Genomic DNA, 27,680 nt, shown 5'->3' with positions numbered 1-27,680 from the left:
ATAAACAAAAATAATAGAGATAGCATAGAAACACACCATAACACAAGATATTTAACGAGGAAACCGGTTGTGGAAAAAACCTCGGTGGAATTTGTGAGCCACAATATTTACTCACTGGCCAATGAATAAATACTACTTATAATGAGGGGCCTGCACATGCAGGGAGGCCAACAGCCTAGAGCTCACTGCTCAATAATGTTGGTATTTTGATGATGATTAGTTGTGATTATCATTGATGGACACACACTTATTTGATGTATGAGTTATTCTCAACCAGTAGTTGTTCCAACTAGTATTGTATGCCATTAATATGTATAGTCTTTGTTTGTTGAAGACTATCGGTGTTTTACAGAAGATGCTTACTAGTGAAAGCATGACCCAAGCAGTATGAAGATCTCAAAGCATGACCAAAGACCCCAAGTGGTAGGAAGATCTCAAGTGGAACAAAGACCCCAAGTGGCAGTTAATCTTTTGATCGCAACACTATGTTCCAATTTTCTAGTCTTCACTTGTCAACTGGTAATTGATATACTTTGTTAACCGGTATAATTGTAATCTGTGATGAGTTATCATCCACTGACACTTTGGCGGTGTTTCTGTGTCATGTTACCAAATGTGTCTAGATGCATTATACCTAGGAAATTATAGTCTAATCTTATTGGACTGACATGAATTCAGGTTCCTATATGAGGACATCATGTCTAGGGTTTTAACAGGGCTAGTGTGTACGATTCTTGGAAAGAAGATTAGGTCTATGCGATAAAAGGTCTCTCACAATAGAGATAGTGAGTGCAAAATATAGAATACTGAAGTATTGTTGGAATACATTAACAGGGAGTTGTTTAGGATCTAATCAAGCATTTTTTGCTACTGTCTAGATCATTCACTTGTTGATTACTAATATCTTCGACAAGTCTAAAACCCTTAACCGAGAAGGCCCAGCCAAGCCTATTGAAAATCCTCTAACAAGGTGGTTCATAGTTGTGGATTTGAAATCCTCTAATAGGGTAGTCTTTAGCAGGACTTATCTCCTAACAAAGATCTAGATTACTAACAGGATTTGTTCTAGTGAAGAACGTTGTAAGGCCTTAACCAGTCTGGTTACTATTCTGCAGATAGTTGACTTGTGAGTTTTACTCACCGTGGTTTTTCCCATTTGGGTTTCCACATCAAAACATCTTGTGTTATGGCGATTGTGCTTCTATGGGTGAATGTTTTATTTTCTATTTGGCTTGTTTATGTTTTAACCGGTTTATTGTTTAATCTGCTACATCGGTCTATAGTTAAACTCCTTAAGAGTTTGTTTAAATTATTGGGTATACTAATTCACCCCCCCTCTTAGTATTCAAAAATTGGTATCAGAGCCTACCTTTCTTTAAGTCTAATCACTTGGAAGTAGATATGGGGGAATACAGCATGAGGGAACTCACTCACCATCTTACCAATTTTGAGAGAGCCTATAATGAACTCAAAGTCAAGTATAAAGCCTCTTTAGCCAAGAGAAGAGAACTTGCTGAGAAATTGATGGAATTTACTGAAAATAGCTCTTCTAATGAAGCAGACATGGAGGCCCTAGTCGAAGAAGTGGAAAAACTGAATGAATCCAAAACTAACCTAAGGAGGGAGTTGGAAGGACTGATTATCAGGATGAGTCAAGAGCTAGAAAATAGAAGAAAAGCTAAAGATTTGTTAAAAGACAAGGTAGATGAGATCTCTAAGTTGAAACAAGAAATCGATACCCTTATCGCCTATCTACAAGAGGGTAAAGAAGAGAAAGAAGAAATACAAGATTAACTGAATATATCTACTTCTCAGAATGAAACCTTGATGGAGACCAATGATGCTCTTTCCAAGCAACTTGTTGAGACAAAGCAGACACTTGCTAAGTTCAACCGGAGTGCTACTAAGTTGGAACAAAAGCTGGAATTGGTGAAGCCATCAAAGGATACCACTGAACTTGGTTTCTCTGGATACGAGGAAGGTGAGAACTCTGGAACCAAGAGTGATGCACTAAAGAAGCAATCAGCACCTAAGAACAATAGTATGAGTAAAGGTATGCAAAAGTTTAAACATGTTTTCTTTAACTGTATTAAAGAAGGACATACTGCCAATGTATGTAGGAGCAAGGCTTACAACAAATTTCCTTACTTTCAAAACAATGTAGCTATATCTGGTAGATTTAATGGTCACTGTTATGCATGCAACAAATTTGGGCATAGAGCTTTTGAGTGTAGGTCGGTTATGAACAACTTTAAAAGTTATCCACCAAGATCTAAAGGAGTTGTCCAGGAACTTCCTATGACCGAAATCCAAACCAGTATAAAACTTATCACCACCGGTCAAATGGTTATGGAGTGGAAACTAGTTGGAAAGAAACCTATTTGATCTGTCGTGGTAGTGGTCATACTGCTACAACATGCAGAAGGAAGAATGGAAATGTGAACTCTGGACCATGGAAAACACCTGGAATGATATGCTATCATTACAACAAACCGGGACACACTACCAAAGCATGCAGATTGAGAAAGAATCCATTGGGAGACATACTGATCAACCCAAAAGGAAAGATTGATGTTGAAACCGTTCACGCAGACATGCATAAAACTTGGAAAAAGAAATCTCAAGAGAATCCACAAGATGTACCAGTTTCTGCACCCAGTGTGAAAATTTTTGAACTGGCAAACTGAGCTTCAAAAATATTAGGGGGAACATATCGGTAAAATGTTTTGAACCCCCGAAGTATATCCATAAAATACCTTTATTGGTATTTGTTCTATCAACCGACAAAATAAATGAAGTGGTAAAAGGTAAAATTAGGGTTTGAGCCCTAATGATGATGCATTTATTATGGTAGGTGGGAGCATGTTTAAAGTGACCTTTGTCATCATTTGTAATTACCTATTCTCAAAGAAGAATTTTTCTAAGCTTGAGCAGCACAACCAAAGTGATTTATCTTCCATTCAAAAGAATTCGGAAAGGAATCTTGCAAAAGATTTAGTAGCCACTTCAAGCTATCAGCGTGGAAGTCAAAGTGGTAAACAAGCTTCTAAAGAAGTGTGTTGTCCTCGACATCAGCAAACCCTAGTTCGGAGAGAAGGTATTTCTCATTGAAACATTCTTGTGATTTGGAATCTTCTAGAGATGGCTTCTGCATCTAAAAGCCCTTCTAGTTCTACTGAACCTAAGGATGCACATGAGTTTCTTAAAAACAAGATGAAATATAATGCCCTATCTCAAATTCCCACCAGAGTCATTGTCGAAGGTGATGTTTCAGGATATATTGATTGCAAACTAGAAAACCTAGGGTCCCTAGTGATTCACTCCCAGCTGATTCTATTCTGAGGAGACGATAAGAAGATTAAACCTTAATATAGCATAATAGAGAAGAAGAAATTACATAATGTAGTATATTTTCTCGAAGAATTTATAGAAGAACACATCAGGATTATCCTTAGTAGGGTTCATGGTGATAAGATGTACCTTGAGCAAACCCATGATATTACATCGGAGGCAATTCATGTCATGACCGGTTTTTGCAATGTTGGGGAAGTCACTGTTCTTTGAAAGATCACCAAAAGCAAAGTGACAGAGGTCAGGGGTTCTATGAGTGACCAATGGGCAATGACGGTCAACACCATTAAAGATGATTTGGTGAAATATGCATGCATGATAATCAGATATATAATATTCTATGCTAGAAGAATGAATTATGTTCCTACAGCTGCAATGCATGCCACTTACAGGATGATCAAGTAGAATGCAGAATGTGACTTATGTACCTATATGCAAAAACAACTCATAGATAACCTAAAGTCGTTCAAATTGGACAAAACTCTGAGGTTTAAGTTTGGTCAGCTACTTGTCGGTTTATTTTTCTACTTTCAAGGATATTTTCTTGGCGTCGGTGATGTTCAAGTAGTGGGAACTATATATTCGGGGACTCTGAATAGATATTTTGATGAATTCAAACTAAAGATGAACTTGAGAATGAGAATATCTGGTGATCTAGTTAAGAAATATGAAGATGACATCTGCATTGCAATCAAAATAGGTCACTGGATAATGGAAGTGGTCGAACCCAGAGAAGATGTAGTTGAGCCTATGGGGTATGAAGTGGTCAATGATATACTGACAGGGTATGCCCCTACCCTACTTGCTTCACCATTAGATCTCAAGAAAAAGAGTACCAGTACTTACTTAGAGAGGATCAAACCTATTGAGGTACCAAAGCATAAAAAGAATAAAGCAGTACCATCGACATCAACACCGGTTACATCTGCTACCAGTCCTAAAGTGACCAAAAGCTCACCAGCAAAAAAGAAACCAGAGGCTATTCCGCCAAAGGTATTTGAAAGAAAGAGGAAAACTAGGAATAACTCACCAGATTCAGAAGGCACTGAACCAGAGGTAGAAATGAAGAAGACAAGACAATCAAGCAAGAAGACGAAGTCAACCGGTAATGTACCAGCAACCTCTGCACCGGTAAATTTAGATATTTCCTCTTACAAACCTATGACACATTATCAAAGGATCATAAATAATATTAGAAGAAAAGTTCTTGATGATTTAAAAGAATATTTTGATGATTTCAATGATAGTGAAAAGGAGGATGTTGAACAAGAACTTATTAAATATTTATGTTTTAATGATTGGTCACCTTCTAAAATTAAATCAGTTACTTCTAAATATTTGTATGATTCTGTGGACAACAAATGGCGCATAGCAATTGAAAAAGAGCAAGACATCAGGGAGAAATTTTTTGCTCAATATTTTCCAGATGCCTCTAACTCATAACTGTTTGAAATTATTGATAAGAACAAAGGCATTTTCTTCATGCGAAGAAGAAGACTTCAGCTACTCAAAGGAAAAACTTCTGAAGTGGAAAGAGACACACATTTGCAGGTTAAAGATTCTATCAAAACGCAACAAGTATCTGAAGCTAATCGGCAGACTGAGTGAGAGCTTGACCTATCCACAGCCAAATTGGATGAAGTCCTTGACAGTCTGGGTGAAAGAATGGCAGAACAAAATGAACCCATTGATGTTGATGCATTGGATATTGAGGATATCACTCCAGACAAGGAAAAAGCTGAAAAAGAGAGAATGGAGAAAGAAAAGGATGTGAAAGCGGAAAAAGAGAAATAGGAAAAAGAGAAAGCGAAGAAAGAAAAGCAAGAGAAAGAGAAATCGGAGAAAGCGAGACAAGAAAAGAAGGAAGAAGAGAAGAAGAAGGAAGAAGAGAAAAAGAAGGAAGAAGAGAAGCGGAAGAAGGAAGAAGAGAAGAATAAGGAAGAAGAGAAAAAGAAGGAAGAAGAGAAGAGGAAGGAGGAAGTAGAGAAGAAAAAGGAAGAGAAAAAGAAAGAAGAAGAGTAGAAGAAAGAAGAGGAGAAGAGGAGAGTGGAAGAGGAGAAAGTGAAGGCCACCAAGGTAGCCCAAGAAAAAAAAGAAGAGGAGAAGAAAAAACAAGCGGAGATCAAGGCAAAGGAAGGAGGACAGACTCTGAAGGTAATTGGAGATCAAGCCAAGCAGGTTGATTCCACTGGTCCCACTGATTTGACTCTTGCCTATCTAACTCAATCAGTTGATGAGACTGAGCTACTGCAGAGCATTCAACTAGCGCATGAGAAATTGGAAGAACTAAGGAAAAAGAAAGAATAGGATGTCATTCAGTTTGTTGTTGACACCCTTTCTAATCTAAGCCCTAGTACTAAACTCCCCTGTACCAATTCCTCGCTGGCCAAGCTCAAACTTCTTTGCACAGTAGTGGATGATTAGGTACAATGTTTGGAAGATGTTGCCCAGGCCACTGCAAAGAAAAACCATGAAAAGGATGATTAGGTACAATGTTTGGAAGATGTTGCCCAAGCCACTGCAAAGAAAAACCATGAAAAGGCACTCAAAGTTGCCTTAGCAAAGTGAATAGATTAAGATAGGACATGACTGCTTAAGCAAAAAGATGATGTACGTTCAGCTATGGGTGAAGGTAACCTACTCTTGAGTAAAATTTGTCAACCTCACCTATTTTGTGAAGATGCTCTGAAACAGAAGACTCAACTCCAATCATAGCTATAGAAATATATCCGCAACTTCAAACTGCCCTATGATCTGTTCATAGTATATGGACAAATTGTTCATACTCACCAACATCATATTGTGAAGCTTGACTCAGAGATCTACAATTGGACTTGAGATCTGGAGGAGCTCCAGTTGCTCCTATTACCCAAATTGTAGGTTCTTTAGAAGTGTTTCCTGAACTTGGAGGCTATTACTATGACACAAGAGATGAGTACCATCGATGCAATGGCAGAATTATCCTTCCAGATGAAGACCGAAAGTGAAATTTCTGCCTCACTTCTTGAGTCATGGTCTTTAGACATGAAAAATTTTATGCAAAACTTTAAATCTCTTTTTGAGAAGTTTTACTCCTTATTGTCATGAGCATATACTCCGTTTTCATATTATGCAAACAAAAAGGGGAATATTTTGCATTACCTTGTCGTTGTTGGCCAAGGCAGAGTAGTGTATTAAAATTTTGGTGAGTATTAACATTTCATGCACATACTTGTAAATTTTGCAAAGGGAGTATTATTTATGCTTAAGGGGGAGTAACTTTGATTATGGCATCTGTTTTTGTTTTGTAAAGCACTTAGATGTCAAAATTTTCCTAAGTGTTGCCATCAATTGCAAAGGGGGAGATTGTTGGTATTTTGATGATGATTAATTGTGATTTTCATTGATGGACACACACTTATTTGATGTATGAGTTATTCTCAACCGGTAGTTGTTCCAACCGGTATTGTACATCATTAATATGTATAGTCTTTGCTTGTTGAAGACTGTCAGTGTTTTACCAATCAAAGCATGACCAAAGACTCCAAGCAGTATGAAGATCTCAAAGCATGACCAAAGACCCCAAGTGGTATGAAGATCTCAAACAGAATGAAGACCCCGAGTGGCAGTTAACCTTTTGATCGGAACACTATGTTCTAGTTTTCCATTCTTCAATTGTCAACTGGTAATCGGTATACTTTGTTAACTGGTATAATTGTAATGTGTGATGAGTTATCATCCACCGAACACTTTGGCAGTGTTTTTGTGTCATGTTACCAAATGTGTCTAGATGCACTGTACCTAGAAAATTGTAGTCTAATCTTATTGGACCGACATGAAATCAGGTTCCTATATGAGGACATCATGTCTAGGGCTTTAACAGGGTTGGTGTGTATGATCGTTGGAAAGAAGATTAGGTATGTGTGAGCAAAGGTCTCTCACAATAGAGATAGTGAGTGCAAAATATAGAAGATTGAAGTAATGCTAGAATGCATTAATAGGGAGTTGTCAAGGATCTAATCAAGCATTGTGTGCTACTGTCTAGCTCATTCACTTGCTGATCACTAATATCTTCGAAAAGTCTAAAACCCTTAGCTGGGTAGGCCTAGCCAAGCCTATTGAAAATTTTGTAACAAGGTGGTACACAGTTGTGGATCTAAAATCCTTTAACAGGGTAGTCTTTAGTAGGACTTATCTCCTAATAGAGATCTGGATTACTAACAGGATCTGTTCTAGTGAAGAATGTTGTAAGGCCTTAACCGGTCTAGTTACTATTCTACAGATAGTTGACTTGTGAGTTTTACTCACCGTGGTTTTTCTCATTTTGGTTTCCACATCAAAACATCTTGTGTTATGGTGATTGTGCTTCTGTGGGTGAATGCTTTATTTTCTATTTGGCTTGTTTATGTTTTAACCGGTTTATTGTTTAATCTGCTACAGCGGTCTGCAGTTAAACTGCTTAAGAGTTTGTTTAAGTTATTGGGTATACTAATTCACCCCCTCTCTTAGTATTCAAAAAATAAAGAGTCACACTGACTACAAAATGGATTATCAAATCCAATACAATGTACTTATTAAAATAGCATCTCTCATGCCAGGTTCAGTACCGGTTTAAGCTCAGTCAATAACCAAAACCTTTGCTTTCAACTATATCGCTTTATACAAAATTGCCTTATCACACATTATACCTCTCTCTTATCTACTTCCATAAAATGACCTATAAGATCTCATACATATATAAGTCTTTTACAATATACCATGTCATTTTTACAAAAGATAATTACATTACAAAACAATTCATATAAACAAAAATTTATCCCATGTCGGTTGGGGTGTCGGTATGCTTGTTGCCGATGTAATCTGAATCTCGGTGAAGTGCGTGTCGGTGCCAATGTCTGTCGGTGTATGAAGTTTATGATGCCAGGCATGTAGAAACCAATTGTCAGTGACTTTTTAGTTGGTTGCCAGATGGTTTCCATCAATGAAAACATCAACAATTTTCATAAGAGTGTAGAATGCCAACAATCTCCCCCATTGGCATTGATGGCAACACTCATGAGAAAAATCAAAAGTGTTATCCAAAAACTGAAATCCAAAAAGATGTGCTCCCCCTGAGCAAGTGATCTCCTTTGTACATGGATTTTTCTCTCCACTACTCTCCCTTTGACATTAATGACAAAGGATGTCATCAAAAGTTACCTCTGTCTGTTGGATTATACCGGTGAGATAATGCATTTGCTGCTCCAGTGATCGTTCTCCTTGTACTGCTGCCTTAGACAATTCAGTTCTTTGAGTAATCAGATTATCCAACCTTGGACCAAGTTTATATTTTAGTTCTTGGGCATTAGACTTTATTCTTGCCTTCTCTTTCTCAAGTTTTTCTAATTTCTCCCCAAAGACTGCCAATTCCTGTTCAAAAACTTATATGAGTCCGGATAAACCTATAATATTATCCGCAATGTCATCAATTTCTTTCTGTGTCTTTTTTATCTCCTTATCCATGTCCTTAGTCCAACAGTGAGGTTTACATGTGTCCCTGTATAGCTCCTTATACTCCAAAATTGTAGAATTAAGTACCTGTAAAAGTGTATCCACATGATTGGTACATTTCTTTATTGTGTTTTCAAAGAATGTGTTTTTCTCTTTTTCAACTCTCTCCTTTATGATATCCTCATTTACCTTGTCTATAGTTATAACATTATCAGAAATGAATTTGGACAATGTGTTCAATTTACCTAAAGAATCCTTAATGTGATCTATGTTACAATTTGGTGCAATCATCTTAAGAATAGGTAAAGTGTTATCAATTGCCTTAAAAACCAATGCATTTCAATCTGTTATCCTCTTTATAGAATCCAAAAGTCTCTCTGTAATATTGGTAGGTCTGAATTCACCTGTTGATGTGCCCGGTTCAGTTGTAGATTTATCAATAGATGTCTGACCAATCACCTTCAGTGTCTCATCTTTTTTTCCATCAGATGTATCCATTTTGCTTTTAGTTTCCTCTGGTGGATCTATCTGTGTTTGCACCTCTACCTTTACTAGTTTCTTAGATTGTTTCATTGTCTCTATAACTGCCAGTTTTTCAGTCTCAACATGAACCTCTTCCTCTGATTGTTTCTCTGAAAGTTTTACTGCTGGTTTCTCAGATTCTGGTGATCCTATGCTAGTGTCTTTGTTCTCTGTGGGTTTTCCAGTCTCTGTCAGTTGCTATCTTTGAGTCGATATCTTAGTTTCTAGAGAGTCAACAGTTTGTGTCGGTTTCTCCAAAATTTTGCTATTATCAACACTGTCTGCCTTAACCTCTGAATTATCCTTATCCACAACAATGTTTACCTCTTAAGTATCCACATTCATTATAAAGAGTATCTCAAACTCGGGGTTAGTATTATCATGTGTTATACCTTTAGTATTAGTAGCTGGTGGATCTTCTGAGTGTACCGGTGGTCTATCCAAAGGAGGCGGTGGAAGGTTATCTGTAACCTTTATGTTTGGAATACCACCAATTTTGCCTTTACCCTTGTCCTTGTCTTTTTGATATACATTGAATGTCTTTTTAGGTCTTCTCTTTTCTTCTTTCTTTCCCTTTTCTACAAAGAATATATCCCATTTATCTACAGTCTCCTCTACAATCTCTTTTACCCTTCCAGCCATCAGGCTTACTTGTCGGTATCCACTAACAAATAAAGATCGGTTAGCTTCAAAGATAAGTTCATCAATTTATTCCTTGGAGTTTACCAGATGAACAACCAAGAGTGCTTCAAATTTCAATTTCTTATCCAATTCCATCATTGATAACCTTTTTGCTTCTAGTCTCATGTAGAGATCATTTGGTAGCTCATCAATCACTTCTATCAAAACTTTCTTGTATATATCCAAGTGTAAGACAATGTTTTCATCAATGGTGTTTATGTCAGTATCATTTGAAGTGTTATACCATTTTCTTACATTAGACAAATTACCTTCCTCTGTTACCTCATTCAATAATTCAATCAATGTGAGGGTAACAGGTGTCTGTTTCTTCTTAGGTGTAAGTTTCTTCTTTAGGTCCCTAACTGCTTGTTCTGATAAATAAGAAAAATAGGTTTTCAGGACCCGAAACCTTTAACAAAGGAGATTAAGAAGTATCATCATAGAGTATCTAGACCAAAAAAACTACTAACAAAATGACAGGCAAAAATGCCAATAAATAGAAAGGACAACAAAAGATAGAAAAAACAAAACAACAAAAACTAGGAAAACACTGCACAGTTAAAGAGTCTTCAGGAGGTCCTCCACTTTAATCACCAACTAGTCATAGGTGGCCACAACATCTTTGAGATCATCCAGGTCCTTATTAGGCTTCTTCTCCTTCTTTTTACCTCTGGTTCTTGTTCTGGGTCCTTGAACATCTCATGTACCTTCAGTGTCAGGGTCAGTTTCCAGGATGTCCTTCTCCTCATCCAATTTTCTGATGAGAGTTTTGGTATTACCAATAGAGACCTTTAGAATTTTTAAGCTTTTCTCTGTGATACTTTTGAGACATTCCTCAATTTTACTGAATTTACTGATATTTCCCAACATAGTTTGATCCATAGCATTAGCATTCATTTTCCTCTCCAGCAAGTCTTTCTTGATTTGCTCGAATCTGGGGTTCAAGGAGTCTCTTATATTTTCAACTTTAGCAATTGTATTTGTCAAATCCTCCATATAATCTGCCATAGTCTTTCCTTCACCAGTGTTGATAGTTTCCAGAATCTGGATTCTGTGGTTGAGTTTCTTGTTGTCATCCACATCTTTCTTGTAACTAGTGATTAACCATTCCATGGTGTCCATAAAAACTTTCAAACCCTCAGAAGGAGGGTTTGAGGGGGGGTCTATCTTACCGGAGTTGGCATGTTCCTTATTTGGGGTGTCACCAATAGTAGCTTTATCTTGAACCCTATGAACTTCTCTAGTGGTCACCTCCTCCAAGTTCTGATCAACATTCAAAATCTTTTTCTGTTCATGTTCCTCCAGCTCCTTCACATTCTCTTCCTTTCTCTTTTGTTTGTTTCTGGTCTGAGTATAGGCTTTGGTTTTCTTTTTCAGAGAACCCTAAGGTTTCTCCTTCTCTGAATTTTCAAAAACCTCCTCTGAGGAGGAGGAGCTTATCTGGAGAATTTTTCCTTTAGATTTCTTGCCCTTTGAGGAGGAAGGCCTGGTTTTCAAATGTTTCCTCTTCTTTCCTACTTGAACTTCTGAGTCATCCATGCTCTCCTTAGAATCACTCGTTGGATCACTATCAGAACCCTAATCCAAAGAAAAAACAAAGTCTGACCAATCCCCCTCAGACTTAGAAATAAAGGGCTTTGGGCAGGCTATTTGGTTAGCCTTGAGGTGGTCATAAATAAGAACCATTAAGCCTTGATGCATGGCAGTGTCACCCATAGGGTTCTCTTTATAGGCCTTAATGGTGGTATTCATAGAATATAACAGAAAATATGGAATGTTAACCTTCTCGTCATGCCTAAAATGATTCATCAAAACAAAATGGTAGTCGTATACTTTAGTGATCTACCATCCAAAGTAATATAGCGCATAATAACAAAAAGGACCTCCCTCCATGGTTTAACAAAATCTCTAGGGGGATAGTAAGGTTTACTTAGCTTCACAAAGCATTTTTTCTCCTTTTCAGTTTCTGAATATCTTTCAATGGCCTCCTTGTTCGCTTTTCTGTCTCTGTAGTGGTTGCTTCATTCCATTCAGAGTCTCATGGCCTGGGCAATAAGGTCTTCATCTATGACAACAGACTGGTCTCCCATCTTCAAATTGCCCTTTCTCTAGTTTTTACAAAAGAAATTGGTGACTGTGGCATCCCTTCCATGGAGTCTCTCCATAAATTTTGAAAACCCTCCCTTCTGCAGAATGTTCCAGACCGCCTCCTTTTCCTTCCATTCCTTACAGCTGCTAGGTTTTTAGTGGTGCCTATTTCTGCCCATATTTTCGCTATTCAGAGATGGATGTCAAAACTTGCAGAGAGCTTTAGATAGAGAGTTTCTTGGAGCTACCAAATTTACCCAGAAAGCGTGGGAAGTGATAGATTGAGTGTTATAATAAATGGTGTTGACAATATTATAATTGCTCAAAGTACTCCTTTTAATCCGTTTCATTATTATTTTGTACATTAATGATCTTTGGGGTGCTATTGTATCTGTCCTTAAAAATGATTAATCTAACATCCTCTAGGAGGCCTTATTTTCCCTTCCAAGTAATCATTTTGTCTTGATTGACCGCCGCATTGGCTTCCCAATCAATGGAACCATTTGCTTCACAGTAGATATGAGATATGTAATTTTTCTGAAAAGTGTTTATGAGGTCTCTAGTGGCCTTTATAATGTTATTAATAGACCATGAGGGCTTAGAGGTCCCCTTAAGGCATTTGATGATGTTTCTAGAGTCCCCTTCAATCCATATATTGGGGCAATTCCATCTTTTTGCAAGGAGAATACCTTGGAGTGTTGTCATTGCTTCTGCATTGTGGTTTGTTTGGCTTCCTATTGGAACAACAACCATTTCCTTACATATACCTTTATCATCTCTAAGAATAGCTCCACATTCCGTAGAGCCCGGATTACCTTTTGCAACACCATCAAAATTGACTTTGAACCAACCATGAGGGGGAGTTTTCCATCTTGCTTCTAATCTTTTGTTTTGCTTAGGGTCAGAACTGCCAGCATACTTCAAATTCTAGGAACTTAAAATGTGAGATTCCAATGGGTTCGTCGAAAAGCAGGGACCCCCAATGATCCCAATATTCTCCATTATCGCCCATGGTATTTTCTGAACACAATATCCTGAGTAAGAGAAGTGTCCCTAAAAATCTGATTATTTCTTTCTTTCCACAATCTCCACAGAATGTGAGGGAGAGATAGCTACCACAGAGATCTCAAAAAGGAGTTAGACCAATGGTAATTCCAGGAGTAGAACAACTCACTGATAGTGTTAGGAAACACCCAATCAATGCAAAAACTCTTAAGAAATATTTCCCAGAAAGAAGCAAAATAGGAATAGTGGATAGTTAGATGGTCCACTGACTCTTCCTCCTTAAGACACAGAGCACATCTATTAGGAAAGGAAAATCCTCCACCCTTGAGGTTATCTAAGGTCAAGATTTTGTTTTGAAGAATAGTCCAATAGAAAAAGTTGATTTTGGGGGTCAGACCCTTTAACCAGGCTTTAGACCAAAAAGGATTATCAGAAGGGGTAGGGGAGAGAACACCATACATTCAAGAGACAGTGATATTACCTTTGGGTTCATATTTTCAAATGAGGGAGTCTTCCTCTTTATTCAACCAGGCCGAAGACAGATGATTTTTGAGCTTGATAAGGCTTAGTTGAATACTTTCTATGTTCTGCCATTTATTACTAGTCCAATACCCTTCAACTAAAGGACCAAAAGTTCTAATACAAGAGGAGGCATAAGGGGCCCATTCTGGGAAGTCAGTCAAAGGTTTATCAAAAAGCCAGGGTTCTTCCCAAAAATTAACTTTCCTACCATTTCCTACTTTCCAAGTAACCCCTTTAGCAATGTTATCTCTACACTTAGAAGCATGATTCCAGATATGGGATCCCTTAATGTTGATTTTAGAATTGATAAAAGATGAAAGAGAGGAGGATGGAAGAGAGTACTTACTTCACTAGATTTTACACCATTCACTCTCTGAGAGGAACATTCTCCAAACCTGTTTAGATAGAAGAGCTTCATTTAAGATCCAGATTCTTCTTGGGCCTAGACCACCTTTACTTTTTGGTCTGCATACCTGATCCCAAGCCACAAGAGACATTTTTTTCTTATCCTCAACCCCTGACCATAAAAATTTTCTTTGAATTTTCTCAATTGCATCAACATACTTGACTGGAATTCTAAAAAGACTTACGACATAGATAGGTATGCTTTGAAGAGAAGCTTTAAGAATTTGAAGCTTTCCAACCTAACTTAAAAGGGCTCCTTTCCAACCAGCTAGCTTTTTATGAAACTTGTCCACTAGATAGCTCCAAAAAGAATCATGAGGTGCAATGCCCAAGCGGAGGCCAAGATAAGTGGCAGGAAGATCAGCAATCCAACATTCCAGGATTCTACTGATTCTATGTTGTCTTCTCCCTGAATTATTGATGAAAAAAACTTGGCTTTTGACCCAATTAATGAGCTGAGCAGATACAGAGGCAAACTTACAAAGAGTTTCCTTCAGGGTTCTATCTTCTAAAATACTTGACTCCCCCATGACAATGGTATCATCCACAAACTATTGGTGAGAATAGATAATTTCATTTGAAGAAGGTTGGAGTCCCTTAAATGATCCTCGCATAACCATGTTTTCCATACACCTGCCAAAACATTTAGCCATAATAATGAAGAGGATAGGGGAAATGGGATCCCCTTGCCTCAGTCCTCTAAACACTTGGAAAAAGGGGGAAGGAGAACCATTGACAAGAACAGCAAAAGAGGTTGAGGTAATAAGTTGACTGAAGGGGTCAACACATTTGGTGGAAAAACCATAAGCCACAAGAACCTTCACAAGAAAAGACCAATCAACTCGGTCATAGGCTCCAAAGAGATCAAGTTTGAGGATTAGACCCTGTTTCTTTGCCCTAACAAGAGAATGAATATTATCATGGACAATAATAATGGAGTTGAGAATTTGTCTTCCTGGGACAAAACCATTTTTCTTACGATTAATCAGAGAAGGAAGGACAGTCAGGATTTTGGTGGTAAGAACCTTGGAGATAATCTTAAAAAAAGAATTGCATAAACTGATTGGTCTGAACTTGTCCATGGAGTCAGCACCTTGGGTTTTAGGAATGAGTGCAATGAAAGTGCCATTAATTTCTTTCAAAATTCTTCTAGCCCCAAAAAATTCCTTGACCTTGTTGGAAACATCTTTCCCTACAATGTCCCAGAAGTCTTGAAAAAAGAACATTGGGAAGCCATCTGGACCAGGGGCTTTGTTAACATCAAAAGAAAAAATAGCATTTTTTATCTCCAAGATCAAAGGAATAGAAGAAAGGGAGGCATTCATCTGCTCATCAACGAGACAAGGAATATTTTAAAGAAAAGAAGATTGAGCATCAGCATCCAACCTGTGATCCCTACTCAGAATTTCCAAAAAGTACCTTTTAGCCTCATTCCTTATCTCTTCCTCCTTGACCATTTCCCCATTGTCCACTACCAATTTTTTAATCCTATTTGCCACTTTATGTTTGATCATCGACATATAAAAAAATCTTGTATTCCTATCTCCTTCCTTTAGCCAAATGCATCTTGATCTCTGCTTCCAAAAAGTTTCCTCTTTAGCAATGATTTCGTGGTATTTTTTAAGGGTCTCATTTTCTTTAGCTATAAACATAGTAATGAAACCATCCTTTTGAATTTGGTCATGTATTTTCTTAAGGTCATCCTAGACTTTACCTTTGGCCTCAAAAATGTTCCCAAAGTTGGATTTATTCCAGAGTCTTATATTGTCCTTGACACTTTTAAGTTTCTTTACAACTCTGTACATAGCAGTTCCCTCTACTTGGATACTCCACCATTTCTGAATATTACGATTGATGTCAAGGTGATGAGTCCACATTTTTTCAAATCTGAAAGGAAAATGTCATCTTCTATTAATTGGGTCAGGAATGAAGGTGATGGGAAAATGATCTAACCCAACCCAGATGTAGGCAGACAGGGAGCAGAACTAATGTCTGTACCATTCATCAAAAAAAAGAGCCTTGTCAAGGCGGACTTGGATAAGATCATTACTAGTTTTCCTATTAGTCCAAGTGTAATTGCATCCCTGTATCTCCTCATCATTGAGAGCCTGAGTATTTATGAAGTACATAAGGGCTAACCTACTTTCCAACTGAGAGGGGCTTCCAAAAAAAATTTCCTCCTCTCTCAAAGGAGTATTAAAGTCTCCCATGACCAGCCAACTAAGATTCTTGAAGTTGTCCCTAGTTTCTATAAGTTTTTTCTAGAAGGAGTTTCTAGCTTTCAAGGTGTTGGGTGCATAAATGTTGGTGAGGACCCATGAAGTTCCATCTTGTAAATGCTCAAATCTAATGCAGGAGAAATTATTTTCTTGAATAAGAACATTTCCTTTGACACTATTAAGCTTCCAAGTGGTAGCTATACCTCCCAAAGCACCTTCTGAGCTACCACCACTAATACTCCCATTTTTTAAAAACTTCAAAGATTCAACTTTTTATCTACTCATTTTAGTCTCTTGAATTAGAAAAACATCAAGTTTACTATCCCTTATCATATTCCTAATGATATCATTTTTATGATGATTATTGAGTCCCCTAATATTCCAAGAGATAATCATCATAGTTACTTATCGGTTCCTAACTCCTTAAGAGTCTTCTGAGTCCCATCTGCAATGTTCTTACTAGCCTCCTTGTCTCTGATCTTAAGGTTAGAAGGTCAACCTGGGTAAGAGGAGATATACCCAATATCTACTTGAGCTATTTTGTTGGATTTCCTTAGTTGAGAAGCCAAGGGAGTGGATCCTTTCTTGTTCCTATATTTTGGTATTTTCCATTCAGCTTCTTTCTCGATAACCGCTTCCATATTACTGAGGATTCTGGATATTTCATCTTCATTGCCCCAATTAGGGAATCTAGAATCATGTGAAGCATTGTTTACTGGTTTTGAGTTTTAATCTGAGTCTGAAAGGTTCATACCCAGTATTGCACATTTTTGGACTTCTTGCATTTCAGAGCTTATCATTAGTGGGGAAGAGTCAATCTCTTCTTCTTGGGAGCCAGAGATCTCCCCTTCCTCAGGTTGTTCCTCTTTCTTTTGCATTTCCTTATCAGCATAAGTATCAGTGACGACCACTTCAACTGTGTCTTTTGAAGATTCAATCTGTTCTTTCAATTCCTCTATTCGGATCTGCTCTGTCACAGGGTTGTTAACTTTGGTTCTCAATACTTCCTAGGTTGGGGGATCGGAGATAGAGGTTGAGGATAGAACTTCCTTATTTTCCCCCAAGGGTTCAAAATAGTTGTTGTCAGTAAAGTTAGCTTCCTTATTTTCTGAATTCTTAACTTGCCATACCTTTTTATCTGGTACCTTTTTACTTTCAACCGGGGGTTTAGATTGCTTGAGCTCTCCTTTAGGCTTGATAGGACAAGATTTTGCCCAGTTACCTACTTTCTTGCAATGGAAGTAGGCAAAGGAGATAGATTCATATTCTATTAGTTGTTTCTATGTCCCCAACTTTGACACTATATCTATATGTTCTGGCATGTCTGCATCATGGGCTATCCCTACACAAAACCTAGCATGAGTGAGTCTCCTTTTTGAAGTTGTGGTTGGGTCTATACAGAGGAGTTCGCCAAAGAAGATTGCTATTCCTAAGAAGATGCTTCCTGCCCAATATTCAAGAGGCAGACCTACTAGCTTTACCCAAACTGGAACTTGTGCCAGAAGAGAGTCATTCATGTTCACATTTGGATGCCATTTCCAAAGAACCAAGGTTGTCTTTCCTACCATCCAGGGACTACCACAAAGTATCCTTAATTTATCTTCTTAACATGAGAAGGTAAAAGATAGGAGGCCTTTAGGAAAAGCCAAGATTTCAACATTACCCTTCAAAGCCCATTTTCATTTGACATAAGACCTTACAACTTCAATGCTTGGACGCGAACCCATAAATTTGCCTACCAGGGAGTTCGACATACTATTTATATTATGATCCAGAACCAGATTAGGGATAGAGATAGCGAACTTTCCACCGGTTGGATCAGAAAATATTCTTGATAGGAGGTAAAGAGGATTTACTAGATGGTTTTGTTCCAAAAAGAGATGACCATTTTCTAGATTCTTTTCCGTTCTCCAAGGTCTCTTCACGTGGGTTGGCCCCCCCACTGGACCCCTCCCTCGAAAACCCAGAACTCACTTTCTTCTCTGGCAGAGTACCACCAGTCTGCAGAATGTCAATAGCCTTTGGAATGTCTAGAGGCTTGTCCTTCTCTCCCATAGGATCAGCTCCTTCATTCTGGCCACTCCCACCATTGGAACTAGAGTTCCTGCCTTTCAAAGAATTTGAATTTTGAATTCTCCCATTGTCTCTTCCTACTCCTCCCAGCTGCATGTTGTTTCATTCCCTAACTATCTTTTGTTTCTTCCTTAGTGTCCTGGTTTTCTTAGGTGAAGGAGAGGGTATCGGTGAGGGTTTTCTCTTCCTTTCTACTCTTTTAAATTCAGCAACCTTACCACTGTCAGCGTCTGAAGATGTTACAATTGGTGAAACATGTGCTTCAGGTTGTAGTCCTTCAAGTTCACTTGCTGATATACCACTGATGTTCATGAAATTTTCTTTGATTTTCTTTACCTTCTTAGAGGCATCTCTAATGAATTTTTCTCTTCTCTTAGTCCTTTTTAGCATAGATACTTTACTCTCTATGGTTTCTGCATTTCCAAAGAATTCCTCAAATGGCTCCCTTGGTGCATCAAGTAGAGCTTTAGCATAAGTTTCAAAAATAGATAAGTCTACCTCATATCCCATCTTTGTAACCCAAATAGTTCTAGGACTTGCTGCTTCCATCCAAGTTTCAACTTTCTTAATAACAAAGTAGATTTCCTTGTCATATTTATCAACAATACTTTGTGGTAGTCTCTCTCTTTCTCTCATCTTAGATTGGAATGTTTTGAAATAGTCTGAAATGTTCTTAACATTGTCAGTGCCCATACCGGTGAACGCATCTTGTATCTTTTTTCCTATCGGGATGTCATAACCAAAATCCTTGTGACCTATGCTAGGTATCTCCTTGGTAAAGTACAGCATCAGATATACCAGAAGGTTTCCAAAATGGAAAGTACCTTTCTTTTCACCCTTAATCTTCTTCAGGTTGTCAATCAATTCATCTTTAATCCATTCACACGCATCAATCTTAGCATTATTGTGTACCATCTCATATGCACTATGAATACACAGGCTAGAAACAGAATTTAGTCTATTTGCATGAGTAGCTTTGTAACCTAGTACCATAGTCACATATCTTAAATTTATGTCCTTAACATCATTTACTCTAAGTGACCTGTTATCAGATGTTTCTCTAGTTAAATCCATAACTCCTTTGTTAGGAATGTTCTTGGTTTTATCAGGCCTACTATCGGTTGAAGGTAAACCAGTAATTGCCTTAATTACTTCCCTGGTTATTTTGGAAACTGATTCTAACCATATGAATTCTCCATGGACTCTGCTCAATACAAGTCTAACAAATTCCTTAGGAAATTCAGGAATGTTCAGAATCTCTACAAAACCTAGATTTTCCACAATCTTATATTCAGGTTTGAGTACTCTATTTTTTTCAAAAATGACCTCATTACACATTTTCTTCAACTCCTTAGTCCCTAGGTTTTCTATGTTGCAATGTATGTAAATTCTAGGGTCCTTTGCAAATGCTACACCCTTAGCAATTTTTGAAAAAGCTCCTATAGAATAATCTTGTTTCGCAATCTTGGGGATAATCTTGAATACGGGTCTAGGGCGTTTAACATTTTCCACAATGGTAGGGTTTGAAATAAACTCTGGAATAGAAGATGAGGAAGCCATTTCAAAGATGAATACCTTTGAATCAAAATTCTGAATGCTTGAAAATCACTTCACAGCTTTTCCTTAGAATGCCTTGCTTAATTTCACACTCTCTGATCATTTGAATGCTCGGTGAGTTTGAAATGAGGGTTTCCCGGTGCTTTATAGCCAAAAAAAATTTTAAAACAGCATTAAATGCTCGTCGATTAAGTGAAAACTTAACACATCTGCCCATAAAGAAGAAATGTTTCTCACCATCAACCGAGGGTAGAATGCATGATCTTCAACTTATTGCAATACCCCCTGAGGATTGTTCCTTAGTTAGATGAATAATCTCCTACCAGTGGAGGATTACTCTGTTCTACCGATGAAGATATAGTTTCATCACTTCTTTGATCACTCTTCTTAATCTGTTGTTTTGAAAATTCTTGCTTAACTTCATCTACCTTTTCTTTTCCCTTCAAACTAGATCATTTGTTGTTTGTCGATGCATTCTTGCTTCTACAAAATTTAGCAATATGTCCAATCTTGTTACAAGCATAACAAGTTACATTATTCTTCTGAATAGCCTTTCCATATCCTTGACCAGTTTGTGATCTGCATTGATTAGATAAATGCCCAAATCTTCCACAAATATAGCATTTCACATTCATTCTACAATTTTCTGAATTATGACAAACTTTGTTGCATTTGAAACATTGACCAGTGGGTGAGTTTGTATTCTAGTTATTTTTAAATCTACACTGATTTGCTATGTGACCATATTTGTTGCAATTGAAACATTTTTCATTAAATATATAATCATTAGGTTGTCTTACCAATTTGTTCTGATTTTGATTGTTTGCAGTACCGGAACTCTCTCCATGTTCAAATCCAAGTCCATTAGTATCTCCATTAGGTTTCTATTTTCTAAGCATGTCATCAAGTTCATCTGAACTTTTCTTAAATTTGTCTTTGTGTTTATTTGTAGTAGCCAACTCATTTTCTAGAATTCCAACTTGTCTCATAAGCTCAGTTTTATCATGTTGCATGTGAATCAAGTCTGTCTTTAACATATCATTTTCATGACCAAGTCTCAGATTTTTATTTCTAGCATCATTAAGCCTCCTAGTCAAGTCTTCTTCATTCTTCTTCCTGTCTTCAATATATTTACATAACCTCATAGTCATATCTTGCATTTCATTCTTCATATTATTGTTTTCTTGTCTTAACTTGTTTGCAATGTCTCTAAGAGTTTCTTTTTCATCATCATCATTCTGCATCTTCTCATGAAGTTCTTTTCTTTTATTTTGTGCTATAGAAAAGTTCTCCTAAAGTCCTTTAACGAATTCCTGTGCAATCCTTAGATCATCTTCAAGTTTGATATTCTTCAATTTTTCTGCATCAAAATCTTCAAGGGCTCCTTCCAACTATTTTCTTAAGTTCTCCATCTATACCGGTGTCAGAATCTTCCTCAAGCTGTTAGGCTTTTGAAAATAGAGTACCAGGCTCTGATACCAATTGTTAGATTAAATGATAGTCCCAAAGACACTGAGAGGGGGGTGAATAAGTGTCTAACCGGTTGACAGAATATTTAAACTTATTAATAACTTTGCATCCCAAAATAGTGTACTGATAAATAAGAATTATTGCAATAAACAAAAATAATAGAGACAGCATAGAAACACACCATAACACAAGATATTTAATGAGGAAACTCGGTGTGGGAAAAACCTCAGTGGGATTTGTGACCCATAATATTTACTCACTGCCCAATGAATAAATACTACTTACAATGAGGGCCCTGCACATGCAGGGAGGCCAACAGCCTAAAGCTCACTGCTCAATAAAGAGTCACCCTGACTACAAAATGGATTATCAAATCCAATACAATGTACTGCTCAAAACAACATCTCTCATCCCACGTTCAGTATGGTTTAATCTCAGTCAATAACCAAAACCTTTGTTGTCAACTATATCACTTTATACAAAATTGTCTCATCACACATTATACATCTCTCTTATCTACTTCCATAAAATGACCTATAAGATCTCATACATATATGAGTCTATTACAATATACCATGTCAGCTTTACAAAAGATAATTACATTACAAAATAATTCATATAAACAAAACTTTATCCCATGTCGGCTAGGGTGTCGGTATGCTTGTTGCCAATGTAATCTGAATGTCGGTGAAGTTCTTGTTAGTGTCGGTGTCTGGCGGTGTATGAATTTTGTGATGTCGGGCATGTAGAAACCAAATGTCAGTGACTTTCCAGTTGGTTTCTAGATGGTTGCCATCAATGACAACATCAACTATTCTCATAAGAGTGTAGAATGCCAACATCCTTATCCCCAATAATCTGTTCAGGATTGTGATTCAGTCTCACATATCTTGGAATAACATGATCATTATCTTCAAGTTCAGCTTCTTCATTATCATCATCTTCTTCTAAATTTATATATTTTAGGTTGACTGGTACATCAATATTTGCTTTATCAGTTTCAGATTTCACAGTTTCTGGTTCCAAAATCAAAATGAAAGGATCTTCATCCTTTTCCTCTAAACTGGTTTCCTCTGAGACTTCAGGAAATTCATCCACTCGAACATCAACACTCTCAACAATTCTCTGTGTCCAGTTGTTAAAACACTTGTAGGCCTTACTCTTGGTGGAATAGCCAAGAAATATACCATCACTTTTAGCCTCAAATTTGCTAATATAATCACCTCTATTAATAAAAAAAATTCTTCCAAATGTTTTGAAATAACTAACATTGAGTGATCTTCCATACCAATATTCATAAGGAGTCTTGTCCTTACCTCTCTTTACCAGAATCCGATTCATAGTGTAGATAGTTGTATTGACAGCTTCTCTCCATAAAGTTTTTGCTACACCTCCTTGTATCAACATCGTCCTAGCAGCTTCAACAACTGACTGATTGTTTCTCTCTGTGATACCATTCTGTTGTGGTAGCCTTGGTGTAGAAAGTTGCTATTGATACCATTTCCTTCACAATACCTAGTGAATTCCTCATAAGTAAATTCACCACCCTGATCTATCCTCAAACACTTTATTTTCTTACCGCTCTCTTCCTTAGCTAAGGCCCTAAATGCCTTGAACTTACCAAAAGCTTTAGTCTTATCCTTTAAGAATGTGACCCACATCATCCTTGAGAAATCATTAGTGAAGATCATGAAATATATGTCACCTTAAATACTTTTTGTTCCTATTGGTCCACAAAGATATGTATGAACCAAATCTAACAAATGTTCCACTGGAAAAGATTTGCTCTTGAAAGTTGAGGATGTCATCTTTCCCAACTGACATTCTTTGCACATAGTATTAACTAGTTTGTCTAACTGAGGCAAACCTCTCACTATCTTGGACTTACTCACTTTAACAATGTTATCAAAGTTTATATAACAAAATCCTATGCCAAAGCCAACTATCATCTATCTTTGCAATTAAGCAGTTGCTGACTTTAGGATTAAGTTGAAACAAGTTACCTTTAGTTTTCTTCCCGAATGCAATCAATTCACCTTTATTGTCCTAGATCTTGCACATACCATTTTTAAATTCCAATGGGTATCCTTTGTCATTGAGTTGTGCCACACTCAAAAAATTGTGCTTTAGACCTTCAACCCAGTAGACATCATCTGCACTACTCTTTCTATTAAGATAAATAGTTCCCTTACCTTTAACCATGCAGGGTGAGTCATTACCATATATTACAACTCCGCCATCAAATTCCTTCAAAGAAATAAATTTGCTTCGATCACCGGTCATGTGATGTGAACAACCACTATCAATGATCCAATCATTAGAGTTATCTAGCCTAGATACTAATGCCTTTTGGTCTGACATATCTTCTTTAATGGATACAAACACAATGTCTTCATTAGCATCATCATCAGATTCCTCATCATTGATACCACCATCAACATCAATAAGAAAATCTCTTTTTCCTTTACCCTTGTACTTCTTGAATTTATCTCATTTGTGTTCATTATCACCATTAGGACAATTAGAAGAAATGTGTCCAATCTTGTTGCATGCAAAACATTTCAAAGGTAATTTTCCTCTATATTTACCTGAACCTCTCGGCAATCACTTGGCCAACAATGCTTCAAGCTCAACTAAACTGTCTTATCATCAGCTTCTCTTTCGGATCTGGATTCATAACTATGACTGGCATCTCTACTTTTGCTCATAGATGGGTTAGAAACAAAAGCTCTAAATGCAGACTCAGGTTTATGTACACTACCATCATAACCATTTAATTCAAAAGCAGTAAGCTTGCCAATGATGGAGTCAAGAGTTACCTTAGTTTTGTCAATGGACTTAAACTCCTGAATAGTTGCAACTCTGATAGTGTAGACCAATAGCAGAGTTCTCAGTACCTTACCGATCACTATGGAATCTTCCACTTTACCTCTTACACTCTTAATTTCACTGACTATCTCTGTTATCCTTTGACCATACTGTTGGATATTCTCACCTTCAGCCATCTGCATGTCATCAAACTTTCCTCTTAGACTCTCCTCTTTAGCAATCTTAACATATTCATCACCACTATAAATCTCTTCAATTTTTTTCCATACCTCATATGTAGTTTCAAGACCATGAACATCTACATTCTCTACATCAGACAAAGAACTGATAATAGCCTCCAATGTTTGATGATTTTCTTGTTTCTCTTTCTTCTGATCATTAGTCAACATCATAGTCGGTGCAACATACTTAGTATCAACATCTTCCCAATACTGACTTCCCAAACTCTTGATATAAATTTTCATTATGTCACTCCATATCATGTAGTTCTCTCTTTTAAACTTTGGACCATCCTTCTTCATCATGATCAGAAGATCTTTACCTCAAGCTATTAGGCTTAGACCTTAGAGGACCTGAAATTCTTTGATACCAATTGATGGTATGATGAAAGAATAAGTATCTGGTCAACTACTAAGAGGGGGGGTGAATCAGTAGATAGAAAAACTGATAATAAACTTCACCAATCAATCTCTCGATGTAAACTTAGAATAATAACTTTGTCAAGATAAAAACTCATAAGATAAACTGGTTGTCTATTACAACAAATTAACAATAAACAACTTCTTCATATCTCAATACTTCCGGTTATCATGAATTATCAAAAATAGTTAAGTAGTTAAGTAAATCAACCATGAAAACATAACCACATAAACATTCACCACTTGACACAAATATTTTTGACGTGGAAACCCAAATAGGTAAAAACCATGGTGAGATGAGACTCACAAGATAATATCTGAACTCTTCTGAAGCTCGCCCTATTAGGAGCCTGGCCCATTAAAGCTTTACAAAAAGTCTTGTTAAGAACTGATCTTGTTAGGGATCATGCGGTTAAGGGATTGACTACAAATGCCTTGTTAATTAGAAGCAATACCCTGTAAGGAGTAACTTTGGTAGAGGATTTGAAAATCCAATCTAATGGACTACCTTGTTAGAGGATTTGAATAGCACCAAGCTTGTTAGAACTTACTCGGTTAGGGGATTTCAATTCTGTTGTAATTGTTACAAAAACAACAAAAGTTTGTTGTTATGTCTAGTAGCACTACACTTGCTTGATCAGATCCATTTCATGCTCCTATCTATTTTTACTCAAAATGTAGATACATCATCCGGTTCAACAATCACACACTCAACTGAACTGTGTCTATCTCTTTGCCAACTCTCCTAAAAACTAAACAACTTCATCGACCTTAAATACAAATCAATCAAGTTGGTAACACAATAAAAACCTAACTCACATCGAGATTACAAACAAATTTGGTTCAAGTATGACAGTTGGATTACATAGAAATATTTGCACATCAATCAAGAAAACCTTGATCACTCCTTGATCACCGCTTCATTGGACTTAGTAATTCATCACGTGCTTTGCATTAGATGCAATACATTTGCTCATTCCCTAGAAAAAAATTGTTACAACAACTTGCCAAAATCTCTTGGAATTGTCTTCATAAAATAATCATGCATGTCATCATCATTACCACTCATCATCAGATCATAAACCAATATAACTAATTCACTAAACTTAATCGGTTAGGGTTTATCAAAAACAATAGGTAGGGTTTACCAATTACAACACTAGATAATATTTACACCATTACACCAGTTACCAGTTCTCCTCACAAATTCTTCCTATCGATTACAGTAACAATATTACAACAATATCATTACCAGTTCAATTGACATCAATGACAACATAACGTATCATTAATACAATCTTCATGCAAATGCCAACATATATTTCATTTGAATTCTGTTGAGAAGACATATTTGATTGCACAAATTGATGAGAGTTGGCTATGGCATAAAAGGCTATGTCATGTGAGTTTTGATTGCATTGTAAAGATCAATTCAACTAAGGCAATTAAAGACATACTTAATATTGTGAAGCCCTATAATCCGGTATGTAAAGAATGTAAAATGGGAAAATAGGCCAGAACCTCTTTTAAGAGTACACAAGACAAAACTAATGATGTTCTTAATCTCATTCATACTGATTTGTGTGGCCTTGCTAGAGTTGAAAATTTTCAAGGTGATAGATATTTTATGCTAATCATTGATGATTATTCTAGAATGATGTGGGTTACTTTTCTAAGGGAGAAATATGAGGCTTTTGAAAAGTTTAAAATCTTTAAAGCTAAAATTGAGGTAGAGATAGGATTGAAGATTAAATGTTTAAGGTCAAATCATGGTGGAGAATTCACATCCGGTGAGTTTACTAACTTTTGTGAGAAGAATGGTATAAGGAGACAATTTTCTGCTCCCTGAACACCTCAGCAAAATGGAGTTGTGGAAAGGAAGAACATAAATATCTTAGATGTTGCTAGAAAAATGATGATGGAAGCTAGTCTACCTCATATCTACTGGAGAGAAGCAGTGAGCACGTTGGTTTATACATTCAACAGAGTACGTATCAAAGGAGAAACTGGTAAGACACCTTATGAATTATGGTTTGGCAATACACCTACAGTTAAGTATTTCAGAATCTTTGGTAGTAATTGTTATATCAGGAGAGATGATATCATTGGAAAATTATATCCTAGATGTGATGAAAGAATTTTTCTTGGTTATTCTAATGAAAGAAAAGCATATAGATGTTATAACAAGAGATTGCAGAGAATTATGGAGAGTGCTAATATCAAGGTGGATGAGTTGAATAGAAGTCAAATAAGAGTTTATGAGCAAGAACCGGCAGTGGAAATGATCATAACTAAACCGGTAATACCTTTACTGGAATGGAATGTTGAACCAATTACTCTAGCAATATCAGAAAATTCAACAGTAACTGAAGAACCAGGAAAAGGAACAGAGAGTTAGAAGACTCCTAGGTATGTGAGATTGAATCATTCAGAAGATCAAATCATTGGGGATGAGAATAATAAAGTGATGACAAGAAGGAGATTGGCATCTAATGAGGTATGTTTAATTTCTCAAGCTGAACCGGTATCAATAATTGAAGCATGTAAAGATGATTGTTGCATAAAAGCTATGGAAGAAGAATTAGATCCAATTGAGAAAAATAACACATGGACTTTAGTTCCCTAGCCTAAAAATAAGAATGTTATTGGAACTAAATGGGTTTTTAGGAATAAATTGAATGAATATGGGCAAGTTGTAAGGAATAAAGCTAGATTGGTTTGTAAAGGATATTCTCAGAAGGAAGGTATTGATTATGGTGAAAATTTTGCACCTGTAGCTAGGATTGAAACTATAAGATTATTTCTTGCCTACGCTACACATAAAAAATACAAGGTTTATCAAATAGATGTT

The sequence above is a fragment of the Cryptomeria japonica genome, chromosome 2 (assembly GCF_030272615.1).
Source record: "Cryptomeria japonica chromosome 2, Sugi_1.0, whole genome shotgun sequence".
NCBI lineage: Eukaryota > Viridiplantae > Streptophyta > Pinopsida > Cupressales > Cupressaceae > Cryptomeria > Cryptomeria japonica.
Note: the sequence above shows the minus strand (reverse complement) of the source record.